The sequence below is a fragment of the Schistocerca gregaria genome, chromosome 1 (assembly GCF_023897955.1).
Source record: "Schistocerca gregaria isolate iqSchGreg1 chromosome 1, iqSchGreg1.2, whole genome shotgun sequence".
In the NCBI taxonomy this organism is placed as follows: Eukaryota; Metazoa; Arthropoda; class Insecta; order Orthoptera; family Acrididae; genus Schistocerca; species Schistocerca gregaria.
Window position 1 is genome coordinate 119,998,446 of NC_064920.1, and position 15,826 is coordinate 120,014,271.

General features: G+C 41.6%; 1 pseudogene; it reads left to right on the forward strand.

Annotated features, from left to right (window-relative positions):
- Nucleotides 1–14,305: 14,305 nt before the first annotated feature.
- Nucleotides 14,306–14,422, forward strand: LOC126290527 (5S ribosomal RNA; annotated as a pseudogene).
- Nucleotides 14,423–15,826: the final 1,404 nt, after the last annotated feature.

The window sequence follows — 15,826 nt, forward strand, 5'->3', positions numbered from 1 at the left end:
TGACCAGAGACCACTGTTGTTCGCGACTTCAGTGGTGTAAAGCGATACAACTCGTGGAGGGGAGGGCGAAGGTACGTTGTGTTTTCCGGTGAAAGTTGTTTCTGCCTCTGTGTCAGTGTTGGTAAGAAGGAGGCCAATTTAGGGCCTGCTAACAACCTGTCTGCGTGCCAGACACGGTTGACCTACAACTGGAGTTTCGTATGACAGCAGGAGCATTCTCGTAGTTATCTCACGCACCCTGACTGCTAACTTGTATGTCTGTCTGGCGATTCGACCTGTCCTGCTGCCATTCATGAACAGCATTTCAAGGGGTATTTTCGAACAGGATAATGCTCGCCCACATACCTCTGTTGTAACCCAACATGCTCTGCAGAGTGTCGACATATTGCCTTGGCCTTCTTGATCACCAGATATGTCTCCAAACGAGCCTACGTGGGACATCATCGGTCGAAAACTCCAGCGTCATCCACAAACAGCATTAACCGTCACTCTACTGACCGATCAAGTGCAATAGCCATGGAACTCCATCCCACAAACTACGATTCGTCACCTGTACAACACAGTGCATGTACGTTTGCATGCTTACATTCAACATTCTGGAAGTTACACTTGTTATCAATGTACCAGCATTTAAATGGTATGTCTTGCGCTTGTGTTAACCTGTGACCTTCCAGTGTCAATCACTTAATTACGATAACCAGATGAATGTATTCTCTGAGGCAGGAATTCAACCGAAATGATATCATTTTGCCGTCCTCTGTGTTCGAGCGGTTCTAGGCGCTTCAGTCCGGCACCGCGCGACTGCTACGGTCGCAGGTTTGCATCCTGCCTCGGGCATGGCTATATGTGACATCCCTAGGTTAGTTAGGTTAAAGAAGTTCTAAGTTATAGGAGACTGATGATCTCAGATGTCCCATAGTGCTCAGAGCCATTTGAGCCATTTTCTTGATGCCATTTTGTTCCCAAAACATTGAAGCCACGATTTTTTTGCCTAAAATTATGGTTTAGTATATTTTGGCAGTCGGGGAATTGGTTCAAATGGTTCAAATGGCTCTGAGCACTATGGGACTCAACTGCTATGGTCATCAGTCCCCTAGAACGTAGAACTACTTAAACCTAACTAACCTAAGGACATCACACACATCCATGCCCGAGGCAGGATTCGAACCTGCGACCGTAGAAGTCGCACGGTTCCGGACTGCGCGCCTAGAACCGCGAGACCACCGCGGCCGGCAATATTTAATGATCATTAAACTCTTAATTGCATAAAAATAACAAGTATTTTGAGAGAATATTGACCGAAAACGTGTTTCTATGTTACAATCATTCACAGTAACAACCTAACCTAACCTAACCATATTGATAACAAAGGAAAATTGTAATGAACTCACTTTCGATCCAGATGTGTCCTGTCGTGATTCTTTAGTAACACATTCACTACATGCAAAGCTAAAATAACAAATTGTTTAAAATAACAAATTACAGGTGTAAATAAACCACAGCTAACCGAATGAAAGGGCCTTAACGAAATCCAAAACTCTCGGTACATGTGTCGAAAAATCGGTGGGAAGAACGTTCGGTAACAGGTCTCAGAAGCTTACTGAAAAGGAAATTCGGATGATCGAAAATGACGTCACTACCGAGACTAACCTACTGCTCCGATCGGTATAAACGATACAGAATAGGGCACCAGAAGTGCGTCACCGAGACCTGCTACAGCCGACACAGCGCAAGAAGATCCCCTGACTGAAGAGCTGTTGCCAGATTTCAGATGCGAAGTGCAAGCGGCTGCAGGCGGATATGGTAGCCTCTATAGAGCTGTGACAATACTGAGACGTTCCCATAGAGATGTCTACACAACCATGTAACATTATTGGTTGATCTAGGTGCGTGAGGCTACCATCCGCAGCCCACTGGAACTGTTGAGGATCAACTTACACTGACTCAGCTAAGATGCAAGACGGACATGTTATTTTTTATTTTTGTAAGTTATCAATGTTCACATCAGAGAGAGAGAAATGGAGCATCTTACGTTACTGTTAAACAAACTTTGGTCTTGTAGCACAGTCTTTGCCTCTGAGCAGTGTGATAACTTCTTTGTTGAAGTGTGGTGGTTACTGGACGCATTCAGAAGCGCTGTGTTCACTTGTGATTCTATCTGTTAGGCGAAGATAGATTTATTGTGATTGTATCTGTTAGACGAAGATAGATTTATTGTAAAGGACAGGATGAATGAATATGATGTATTGAAAGGTGAAAAGAGTAATTTTGAGTAATGTTCCTATTTTTGAAGAGAAGAAGTTGTAGATTAGACTGCAGCGCTGCGCAGCTAGTTTGCAGGAATTATTATTATCAGCAAGTTAATTTGCTCAGAGCTGAGAGAAAGACTACACCAACCTCCCCGATTCATGCATTAATATATCAACTGTTTGGTTTTTATAGAAATTCTTTGTTACCGTTGTACCCTTTTCAAAACTTTGATGACTTTGTTGAGCATAGTATTGCTGGCATCAGTGTTATGTGTGAATATCACGCCAAGTTTGGCTCTCTGTTTTTGAATACATACTTCATTCTAAAATTGTGATCTTGGGATATCATTTCGTAGCAAAAGTTATTCTCCGCATCCCTTTGTTCGAAGAAGGTCTGGTGTTACGTATTACAACATTGCAACGTATGGTATGCAATAATTTGAATATTCTTTGGAAATTTTAATTATAAAAATATAAATCTAGCTTAGCCGTTGCCTGCTTAATATTTTCTGTTGTGCTTTCGAGAAATCTGCAACAAGACGCGGGGTAAATTGAAATTTTGACATGGCCACATAATTGTTTTACTTCAGTTGCGCATTCAGTATAAAGACAAGTTGTATTCAGACCAGTTACAGGTCAATTCAAATTAGGTTCCGTTTAGTCAAGGGTTAGCCAACGAGTTCAAGAGAGGTACGTTGACTTTTTCTGTAGAGCGACAAGTATGGCTAGGCTAAATTCCATACACAAGCATGTAGTGGGGAGGTTACATAGGTAATCAGCTTCGGAGTCGACGCGTTCGGACGGCAGATCAGCAGTGCTGAGACATCGAATCCCTTAAAGGACATATTGCAGATGACAGGTTGCAGCCCAGTCTCGAATCTGTGCCAGCAGCTGGCGGAGCCCAGTCGTCTCAGTTTCCGGCGTCGCTCTTTCGTCATGTGGTACTGCTGGCTTCCGGCTATGACAAACGATCCTTGCCTAAAAATCCAGACTTATTTATAAGCCTCCAGTACCCACATGTTTCACTAAAACCCGGCGCCCAGCCACGTTGCCAAAACAAGAGACTTGCCCCGTCGTGGTGGTAATACTGTTCCACCTGCTACGTGGCTACAGCTTGGCTGCGCCGGCTGTCATCGCTGTGGATTCCACTGGCCCGTCTGTCACTGTAATCCACATGTCACCACGCTGGCGGCTACCGACCCGCGGCTGTCAGCATAACACCCTGTGGCCCTTCCAAGCTTCTTTTATTGCAGACTAATAATTTCCTGATCAGACTACGTCGCAGTGCTACAGAAGTTTCATGAGGCGTAACGAGTAGGGCTGCGAAACTATGGTATTCCAGGGAGATTGGTGAGTTGCAGAATCAACACCATGGTGGATTAATAAGCGAAATAAAGCTAACATTAAACATTATGAACATTTCATGTGAGAGAGGGTGTCATGTAGCATTTTGACACATTTTGCTCATGCGTGCCTACCACGGTTCATCTACTATGAAGAAATTTTGGAATTTAAGCACTTTTTTCATCAGTCTGAGTCATTTTTTATTAAATTTCAGTTGTGGTGTTAAATTCTGGTTACCACAGCAATCACCAGCTCACACAGTGGCAGCTGATGTTGGCTACATTTCGGAAGTATACAGAGGCTACATGCGGCAGTTCGCCAGGTGGTATTGAAAAATTAGATATGTGCTGACGTTGCTTATGATACATGAAACCGTACATCAGCAATTGAAACGAACAAACGGCGACTTACGCTGTTAGTATTTATTCTTGTATAAGGAACAGCTTTAGGAAATAATTTCGCCATAAAAATAATGCGTTTTGGGACCTGTGTACATTGTATGTAAAATGTATGCCCTTAAATAGTTTTAGAATTTTTGTTATACCGTGTATAAAAAATCTAAGGAAAAATTCTGAACAAGGAAAAGAACAACACAGTGATAGTGAATAATTTCCAAGCACGCAAACGAGCCACCTAAAAAGATAAAAGCTAATCAAGTCTTGCATCGAAATTATCGTAAAAATAATGTCAACATACTTTAGACGACTGTCTCGAAAATAGATCATATGAGTATCATCAGTCTGAATTATGCGAATATCAGTCAGATAATGTGACTAATAGCAACATTAGAGCATCAAAGAGATGCTAAATGCCAAAGTTAGGAGCGAAACTGATACTGAATCAGATCGCTCTGCCTGCTGAAGGGTCTTTTAGTAACAGTGGTAATTTATAAAACTGTATTTCTTGATTCTAACATATAATTTGTTTGCTTCCAGGTACAAAATATCCAGTGCAGTTACCAGTGTCATCGTGCAGCGACTCAAGTTTTCTGAACGTTAAGAATAATTTTAAAAATTTACCAACTTGGCAGCTCAGTTGTGGCTGCTCATAATCTGTTCACCAGAGAATAGTGTCGCCATCACCGTTTCTCTGTTCAGACCATACGCCGCACAATGGCCAAGTTTGAGCGAGATTTTACTCTACACGACCAGAAGCCACGAAGAAAACAACGTACTGTGCGAAGTGAGGACAATATCACAGCAGTAGCGGCAAGTGCCGAGTAAGACCCCAACATGTTTGTTTCAAGACGATCTCAACGGTTGCAGCTAGCTGAGACATCATCTTGGAAAACCTAACGAAAAGACCTCGGCCGCATCCATGCAATGCTATACTGACTCAAGGGCTGACGCCTGACGATCACTAACAGCGTCGGGAGTTCACTGATTGAGACGTACAGCAGCTGGAAGATGATCCTGATTTCGATTGAAAAATCATCTGCTCAGATAAGACTTTGTTCGGGTTAGTGGTTTCGACAACACTCAAAACTGTCGCTAATGGTGCAACAAGAACACAGTGGTCAACGAGGTGCCACAGCATTCAGAAAAACTCGCTGTGTGGCGCTGTTTATAGCGTGGCGGTGTCACTGGACCTTATTTCTTTGGAGATGATGAGAGAACAACCGTTACCGTCAACGGAAACCGCTACAAATCCATGTTGCGCGAATTTCTGTGGCCAGAACTCGAGACCATAGATAATGAAAACTTGTGGTACCAGCAGGTTGGTGCTACGTACCTCACAGCTGATTCTACACTCGATTTTCTGAGAGAGAAGTTTGGCGATCGGATCATCTCATGACGTGGTGCATTGGCCGCCACGGTCGTGTGATCCAACACCCATGGATTTTGTATTCTTTGGAGCTGTATCACAGCCCAGGTCTCTACTAACAAGCCACTAACTTTTCACAGTTTCAAGGCGAACATCCGTCAGGCTATCGCAGACATAACGTCCCTAATATTAAACAGACTGATTAACGATTGGATCATCGTGTGTGCCAGTGTGTTCAAAGCCGAAGTGATTATTTCAACGATTTTTTGTTCAGACAAGAGCTACAGCGACTAAGTTTCAAAATAAAGCTCAGTTTGTTTGATAAGTTGAGTGCTTTATTTATTTGTTACTCAAATTTTAAAAAGTGTCATTCTTAATTAAAGAAATTTCTGCCTAATATAAAGAAACAAGAGAGACTTATGTAAGTAGAGAGAAATGGCAAGACGTCAAACAGGAGGTGCAGGAAGAAGGTAACACATCGAAGAGCAGAAAATGTGGATGGCGGAACGAAAAGGCGAAAGTAAGCTGGAAATCAGACAAGATGCACGGAAGAAGTGGAACAGAACAAGACAGAAAGTACTGCGGAGATCAAATAAAGGAAAAATCCAACAACAAAAGCATCGATATTTCTATTGGTGAAGCGAGAAATGTGGGTCACAAAATTTCGTCCGACGTGTATATACGAATGAAAAAGGACGTTGAAGAGTGGCAACTCGGCAACACTGTAACCACATGTATGATAACCATCTCTGTCAGTACATATCGGTCACGCTGTACATTGGTGCAACGGAGAGAGTTTAGGGTTAGCATGCAGGAGGTCGATGGTCCGTTCCTTGGTGGGGGCATATGCTTTTTTATTTGATGAATGTAGACCAGACGGTACAGTATCTGGCATCTAAATCGTCAACAGCGATAGCAGTGGGTCCTTTAGAAAACATTGGCACTTACATATTACAATTTTAGAAATGGAAAATTGGTCGGCTTTGAAGGAAGACATATCAATGGCTTCTATAGGACATAGAGATTAACCAAGAAACTACTGAACTGTGGAGTACCATAAGAGACGTACAAGACACGCGTGTAAGGAATGTCAACGGCCAGAGAAGAAACCACAAGAAAGGGTGGAAAGAGAGATCAATGGACTCTAGAACAAGTTAGTAGTTATGATCAAATAGCTTCTATGACGATACAATGGGCGAATAATAAGATAACAAATGTAACTAGAGTCCTGAAACATATCTGGAAAATAATTTTAAAATTGTGATCGAATGGCCATCACATAAGGAAAGAGAGCCTAAAGGTGAGAATAGCTACAGAGAGAAAGTACCTACAATATCCTACGCAAATCTCTCCAAAACAGGGTAGAGAAACACACAGAAAGACAGATCGATTATTATTATATGGAATTTAGGAAAGAAAGCTCATGTGCCGAAGAGATGCCCAATCTGATGTTGATCGTAAAAATCAAGAAGCTATGAAACAAGCAACAGATGTTGACGTTTGTGGGATTTACGAAAGTGTACGATTCAACAGGCAGAAAATCTATTTAACAGCTATCATTCTGACGTCTTAAGTTTGACATTTAACATGCTGTTTTCTGAAATTCACTTACCTAGCACTTTGGTTTTCATTGTGGCGTTTTGTGGGGAAAATCTGTAGAGAGACTGAAGATTTGGTCAATTCGCGAAACGACAGGCATCGGCGGTGCGTTCTTCGGGCTCTGGACCAACCCAGATGGAAGTGCTTAGAATTTCAGCGATTGTCCCTCCCAGAGTTAGAGAAGCGAAGCTCACAAATTATCGGGAAACCCAAGCGCTGGATAAAGAAATCTCGAATAACCGTAGCTTATTGACAGAAACACCTTGTCCCGCATGATTTAATGACGCAAATAATCTGCGAAAGCAAATCAAAAGATTTAACATTCGGTATATACCACAAATGATTGAGGACGTAGGTTGCAAGTGCTACACTGAGATGAAGAGGTTTGCACAGGAGAGGAATTCGTGGCTGGTCGCTTCAAACCCGTCTGAAGACTGATGACCCAAAAAATAATAATATGTACCACAAGGGCCCGCCCCTTAGCTGAGTGCTCGGAGCGTCTGACAACCATGTAGCGGGTCCAGATTCTATTCTTGGTCGGTTCGGAGATTTTCTCCGCTCGGGGACTGGGTGTTGTGTCGTCAACATCATTATTTCATCATCATCGACACGCGTTAACTGAAGAGGTAACTGAAGAGGCTTGCAACTCGGCGGCCGAACTTCCCCAGGTACGGGACTCCCTGCCATCAGTGACATACTAACACTTCACAAGGTTAGAGACCAAAAGGACACTGCGAGGTGACAGTTGAGTATTTAGCACACTACTGAGATGCTAGGAAATCGGAACTCTGTGACCTGTAGCGTGAACCGATGGCTCTTCATGAGGTCACTGGAAACGGAAAAGCAAAGCCATATTACGGAAAATTACTGGCTATCCGAAGTAAACAGAGGTGACTCAATTGTAAATGATACGTGGGTACCACAACTCAGTAGAAATATTGATAAGGGTTCCCATCAAGCTACTAAATGAAACTAAGGATCGCTATAATAATCAGATTTATTGCTAGACGTATTTATATAGTTTTGATCACTGAAGGGACAACACAAATAATTACAAAATGGCACAAGGATGCAGAGACATACATGAAAGATCTTGGCACGGATAGGTGGGTTTGAGATGGAATGCTAAAAACGTGGTGCCCATGAAAATCGCCATGATTACCGATTTATTAGTGAGTTAACCTAAAGAAAAGACCGAGAAACGTAAGAACAAGCACCAGTCCTTCCACCTATGCCCATACTGAGTGAAACTATGTGTTACTTAAGAAGAATGAAATTCTGACTTGGACCGAATAATTTCGCGGTCCCCTCTTCATGTGCGAAAGGCGGCTCATGCTTACCACTCGTGATAGTCGGGTCGGCCCCGTATCTGTAATGAGCCCTAAAGTGAATACATCCCTATTCTCTTCCTGATGCCCTGCAATGAAGAAGCGTACTCTTTCATGCCCTATGACGAAGTTGAAGTTCCGGGCAATGAACAATTTACAGCAGTCGAAAAAAATCTCCCTTCGCCTAACGAAACTGCCGTGTTCCACCAATTACCAGTCCTACCCAGTTCTCTCTTAGAGAGAGGAAGAGGACAGAAAGTTTTGTTCATTCAAAACGGCAACTGGCTGTCTAAAGATGGAGAAGAATACTGCAATGACCTATCACCGTACAGAGTTAAAGAAAAGTTTACAGCTTGTATCCGCAACGACTAGAATTAGATTTAATAGCGTGCATGCTTTCATACAGCGTCAAAATTTACATGGACTGGATATTCTCATCTGCATAATGATTTATTATTAAGGTTATTGATAAGTTTTGATGGCTGGGTGTTGTGTGCTGTCCTTAGGTTAGTTAGGTTTAAGTAGTTCTAAGTTCTAGGGGACTGATGACCTAGATGTTAAGTCCTATAGTGCTCAGAGCCATTTTTTTATTAAGAAGTTTAGGAATAGCAGTCCTGTAGCGACTTCCAAATAACAGGTCTGAAGTACGATACTGGAAGGAAGAAACATCTTGAGATCAAGACTTAAACTATTCCTTTACAAAGGAAAATCCAGGAGGACTACCCCAGTTTAACCCTCGTACCACTGAACAAATGAGTCATATATGTTTTGGTATAAGCGGCGTTGAGAAACCGCTGACATCATTAAAACTGAACATATCTCCATGGCCCAATGGGTTCTCTATCACGTTCTATACTGAACTGGCGGCTGAGGGATCTCTCGAACAAAAAACTGTGCCAAGTAACTGGAAGGAAGTACGTGTCACATCCAATTACGAGATGGGTACTAGAAGTGATCCAGAAAACTACTATCCAGATTCTTGATAGCGATTTGTTGTAAAATCTTAGAACATATCCTAGGCTCAAACATTATGTATATCGAACAAAATGACCTCCAACCAGCATGGACCCCAATAACATGGGTCATGTGAAATCGTACTCGCCCGTTTGCCACATGACATATTGGAAGTTTTGGAACAAGGCAATCAGGATGATGCATTATTTCTTGATTTCCGAAAAGCATACGACTCTGTCGCTCATTTATGCTTATTACCAAAAGTATGATTGTACGGGTATCAAGCGAATTTTTGTGACTGGACTGAAGATTTTTTGGAAGGGAGGACGCAGCAGTATCGTGGTTGGAGAATTCTCGATACATGTAGAAGGAACTTCTGGTGTGCCCCAGAGAAGTGTGCTGGGATCGTTTTTGTTCAAATTGCGGAAAATATTAATAGTAACCGCTGACTTCTTGCAGATGATGCAGCTATCTATAATGAGGTACAGTGTGAAATACGCTGTATAAATATTCAGTCAGATCTTGATAAGATTTCAAAGTGTTGCAAAGATAGGTAATCTTTAGAATGTAAAATGGCGCACTTCACTAAAAGAAAAAAAACATAGTCTGCTATGACTGCGATGTCAAGCAGTCAGAATTTTAATCGATTAACTCACAGATACCTGGGTGTAACACTCTGTTGGGATCTGAAATCGAATGAGCACATTGGCTGATTCGTGGGTAAAACACGCCGTTTCAGATGGTAGTCTTCGGTTTACTGGTGGAGTACCGGGGAAATGCAGTCAGTCTACAAAAGAGATGGCTTACAAATCACTCATGTGACACGTCCTAGAATGCTGCTAAAGTGTGTGGGACCTGTACGAAGTAGGACTAACAGGGTATATTGAGAGTATACACAGAAAAGCATATGTACGTTTGATCTGTGGAACATCATCACAGAGATGCTGAAGAAATGGAAATGTATCACGGTATAAGTGTATATTTTCATTTTTATAATTATATATTTTATGATTTTGGTTGGGGTGGCTTTAAATATTGTGGGCTAGCATGAGACTTTTAATTAACTATTCCGTGATAACAGTCGTACGGACATCGGCTGCCCCGAAGTACGTAAGATATATATTTTTTAAACACAGCCCGCGACTCACCGCCTTCTAATAAATAGTTTACGTTAGCGCTGCTATTTAGAAAAGAAAAATGCGTATTCTTACGCAAACTGTAATTATTAATATGGGTCTCAGGGGGCTACTGGTTATTTATGTACCAAATTACATGAAGAGTAACTGAGATATTGCGGAATGTAATGATTTTCAATATTTCTTATTCATTATTTGCAAGGCAAAACTGGAGAGAATCTCGTCTGCCGTTAGGTGGCCAAAATGAAACATACTGAACTTATTCACTGCTATCGATTTTGGTGACTGAAATTAAACTTCGAAATTAATGAAAGATAAAAACTGAGAAGTCTCTCACATTTACATTTAATAACATGAATTGTCAGCGTTATGGCCAACTAAATCCTACTAGGGGAGATGAGCTCCCTGTACTAAAGAGTCCTGTAAAACTTTGTTAATTATAATTAATGGTTGCGATCATGAGAGGTGAGAACTAAGTCAATAATACACACTCTCTAATAACAATTTCTATTATGTTTTTTCAAAAATACAGATAAAACTTACGTTAATTATCAGACAGCACTACACTGGCGGCCTACCGCTAGACAAAACAAAACATGAGAGTTCAGTCAGAGCATTGTCTCTGATCTCCATGACCTATGTTACACAGAGATTATACCAAAAAAACTGTGTTTTGTTAATTACGTCGATATTTGTGTTTTGATAATAATAACTTAGGTTCTTTACTATTTGTTATACATCGGGCACACGTACACAGTCTTGAAATAATTTATAATTCACACGTCTCATGACAAAAACTTCCTTTCCATTTCTCCAAATGTCCATTTATGTGACGTACCGTCACAACTGACAGACTGTCGAAGATAGACAGTAAACTATCCAGAGAAAGACTGCTTACAAAATTTCAAGAAGAGGCTTCAAATGATGACTCTAAGAATACACTATAACCTCTTACCTATCGCTCAATTTGATGTTGTGAGAACAAGTTTAGATTTATCATAGCACGAACAGAGGCATTTAAACATTCTTCCCGCTCTCTATGGGTGAATGGAACGGGAAAGAAGCCTTCACTGGAGCAATGGGACCTACCCTCTGCCAAGCACTTCACAGTGGTTTACGGAGCACAGATGTAGACAAAGATTACTAGAATAAATACCGCATTCATATATTCAGCACTAGTAAATATGTACAGTATGGTTAAACGATACAGTAGGATTACCCAACATATCAGAACTTCAGCCGAAAAACTGACAAAAACACAAATTCACAAGTTGAAATTCAAAAGAAAATTGACAGTCCGTAACTAAACTTGTAGATGCTGGAGTACCGACACGCGAAATGAAAACTTTGTGATCAGCTGTATCTCTGCAGCCAATAAAAACTGGACTCATGGCATATAGAATGTATTATTCCAATTAATCTACATGGCGACCCCCCAAAATACTCACTTTTCGCCCTGAAACGCGCTGCATAGCTCGAAGCGCGAGCCCTGAAACTCGCCGCCTACCCTCGGCATGCTGGAACAGGGGCGGGCCAGCCCATTTATATGACTTTATGCGTCGCAGCTTTCAGGGAATCCCGTTACTGGCACGCAATTTCCATGCAGACACACCCTTAACAGGATTCCCAGTGTGGTCTCCGGGCACGAGACATTTTTGCTGTCATGCACGCCATCAATTTTCCCCGAGCCGGCCTCTCCCAGCTAGCAATCTGCCAGCATCCTCCCACATTTCTCCCTCCACACCGCCTCCCACCTCCCATATTCACACTACTCCATCTCCACATCCTCAACTAGGTACTAACAAAAGAATGTTGAAGTTGTCACTGCGGTCATCAGTCCGAGGATTGGTCTGATGTACCTCTCCACGTTAGTCTATCACGTGCAAGATTCTTGATCTCAGCACAACTGCTACAACCAACATCTATTTAAACCTTCTCAACCGTATTCAAGCCTTGTCCTCCCTCTATAATTTTGGCTCCCGTCACTTATATTTTACTAATCTCTGCTGCAGAGTGCAAATCTCATTCTGGTTATATTTTACTATCAAACTGAAAAATCCTTGATGCCTTATGATGTATCCTGTCAACGAATCTGTTCTTTTAGTCAAGTTGTGCTAGCTATTTCTCTAATTCGATTCAGTACTTTCTCATTGGCTACTAGATACACCCGACTAATCTTCAGCATTCTTTTACAGCATCACATTTGAAGACCTCAAATATCTTCAGAACGTAACACTTAAATTTTTAGCAGACTAGCTGAGTAACCGGCATTGCCTGGGTGTGTTTACATTCCAGTCTTCTGTTAGTCCATCACTTCCTGTCCTCTCTCTCTGTCCGTCTCATCCTTCACCCCCTCTCCATCAATCTCTTGCATCCTATCTCTGCGTCCATTTGCTCCTCGGCTCTATATACGTCTACTCCTTCCTCCCCCACCCCAACCCCATCCCCCCACTTTTCCTCCTCCCCTCTCTGTTTCTAACCATCTCCTCCACCCCACATTATCATCCTCACCCGAATAGAAGGCTGGTGATTCTAACCCCCCCACCCCACACTATTTTTTCCGAGATCGTAATTCTATGTGTATCAAGTTTTATTGAAATTGTTTTGAAACGTCCCCTTAGAAAAATTATACATGACTGTGCTTAAACTGACACACAATACTTTTGGCGCAACGCTATCTGACTTTCAAAATTCCCTTTCAAAAGAATGGCCCTGACTAACATTAACCTACACGTTTCACAAATCACTTACCTCAAAAAAATCTCTGTTACTCGAACTACTGGCAATACAGCGAGCGCCACTACTGCCAGCTAAATAAAAGATTCAGACTATTAAAGGTACTAACTACTGATAGGCACAGTTAGCAAATGAAAGATTTTGTAGAGGACAAACAATGTATTTACCTTAATACTGTTCAAATGTCATAATATATATAGCAGTTCATGATATCCATTCTTACAAATATACTGTTTCTGATGGACACACGTCCAGATCATCCGCTCTCAAAAATTCAAAAATCCGCCATCTCACTTCCCCACATCCACCACTGCTGGCGGATCACCTCCAACTGCGCAACGCTACGCGCTGTTAACGTCCAGCTGCCCAACACTACAATAGCCAACAACAATGCAAACCAGCCACAGACTGCACAGAGCACAGCCAGTGATTTTCATACAGAGCGCTACGTGGCGTTACCAATAAAGAAAACCTAAACGCCTACTTACAGTTTGGAATAAGAATTTTACCCATAGGTTTGCCCATGTATGCACATGTCAAATATACTTCACATATATTTAACACACTTCACACGTATTTGTACATACATTTCACCTACATGTCTAACGAGTTTAGCTGTACAGTTTCATTTTCAAACAGCTCAGTGTTTATCTCCTGAACTGTATCTTTACGTATGTTTGAAGGTGGAGATATTAAGCCGCCAAATAATTATGAAAATTCATGGTGAAACCTACATCTGTACTTTATTTTGCACATTTCGCTACTATTTTCGGTCCGTGATCATTATCAAGCTTAGCGGGCAGCATTGTGTTACTAGCTGTCGATGTGGTCTTGCTGCCTGAAAACTATTGTACACAGTTATTACTATGAAAATTTTTTACGAACTATGGTGGGCTCAGAAGAGCAAATTACTTTCGTTTAATTTATGGTATAACTTTCCTGCCCTTATGTCAGCTAAGCTTGACAATGGTCGTTGATCGAAACTAGTAGCGGATTGTGCAAAATAAAGTGCAGCTGTAGGTTTCGCCATGAATTTTAACAATTCTGAGCTGTATAGGGCACAATGATATAATTTTGCAGATACATTAAATGGCATGTATAGGTACTGTCTGGGAAATGTGTTAGTAGTAACCAAGTAATAAATTAAAACGTCATGCGTGATGCATCTGTTTTTCAGGCATCTCATTGTTTATGAGGCAACGGCCTTGCCGCAGTGGATACACCGGTTCCCGTCTGATCACCGAAGTTAAGCGCAGTTGGGCGTGGCCGGCACTTGGATGGGTGACCATCCAGCCGCCATGCGCTGTTGTCATTTTTCGGGGTGCACTCAGCCTCGTGATGCCACTTGAGGAGCTACTCGACCGAATAATAGCGGCTTCGGTCAAGAATACCACGATTACGACCGGGAGAGCGGTGTGCTGACACCATGCCACTCCTATCCACATCCACCTCTGAGGATGACACGGCGGTCGGATGGTGCCGGTAGGCCATTCGTGGCCTGAAGACGGAGTGCTCAGTGTTTATGACGTCAAAGCTCCTGAAGCATGTGTCGGGTGATATAATTTATCCAGTGAATCAGTGGTACATGTGAATACTGTCTGCAAAATGTGTCACGAACACAATTTGAAATAAAGAGTTAATGAGTTAAAATATCATGCTTTATGTGGCAGTTTTACAACATGAACACCGAAAATATAGTAAGCGATAAACGTATCTCCTTTCATCATTTTATGGGGTTTGTCAGAAAAGTGTCTTAACGTTTTGAAATTACATTTAAAGTTTGTTGCAAATTACTAAGTGCTCTTATATATTGTCAAATATTAGATGACTAAAGCGAGGTTATTTGTGCTTCATTGGCTACACTTTTGATAGGTAAATGGTTCTTTCCTCCACAACGCTTCTCTCGAGACAGCAAGTGATAAATGTACCAAGTTTGGCCGAAATTGGCCCAGTGATTTAGAAGGAAATGAACAGACATACAAACCTACATATACACTTACACCCATTTTTATAACATGTATGGATGTTAACTAATTCCCTGCTTTGCCAACTGCAGCCACCCTGCATTTTATACCCTCTCTACTTCGACCATTACCAGTTATTTATCTTGCTAAACAGCAAAATTCATTTAATAATTTCAGTGTCCCTTTTTGTAACCGAATTCTCTGGACACAATCCTTCTTTTTCTTTTGCCGATGTTCACCATACACCTCTTTCTGAGAGACTATCTATTTAGTTCACCTGCTCTTCCAAGTTCTTTGCTGTCTCTGACAGAATTACGTCACTGGAGAACCTCAGAGATTTTTTTCTTCTTCCCTTCTTCCCTTTGCAAATTTCTCCTTGGTTCCCTGTGCTGCTTAACAAAGTGGTGAGGCTACAACCTCTGGGTCACTACTCCTGTCGTTCCATCTACTTCCAATTTTATAACTGCATTCTATCCCCTATATAAGGTGCAGATTTCCTTTTGCTCCCTGTGTTTGTGAGGAGGTTTCTCTAAATCAATCGTTTGATGTAAATCACAGGGTCAGGACTGCCATGCATTTCTCCAGAACTCAAACTGGTCTTTCCAGAGGCTGGCTTCTACCACATTTTCCACAGTCCTGCAAATAATTCACCTCATTAATTTGAAGTAATTACTTATTACAGCGGTAGTAATTTAATATTCATTCCTGTCAGCACTTGCTTTCAACTAGTGTGCAAAATCTATAAGACTGGA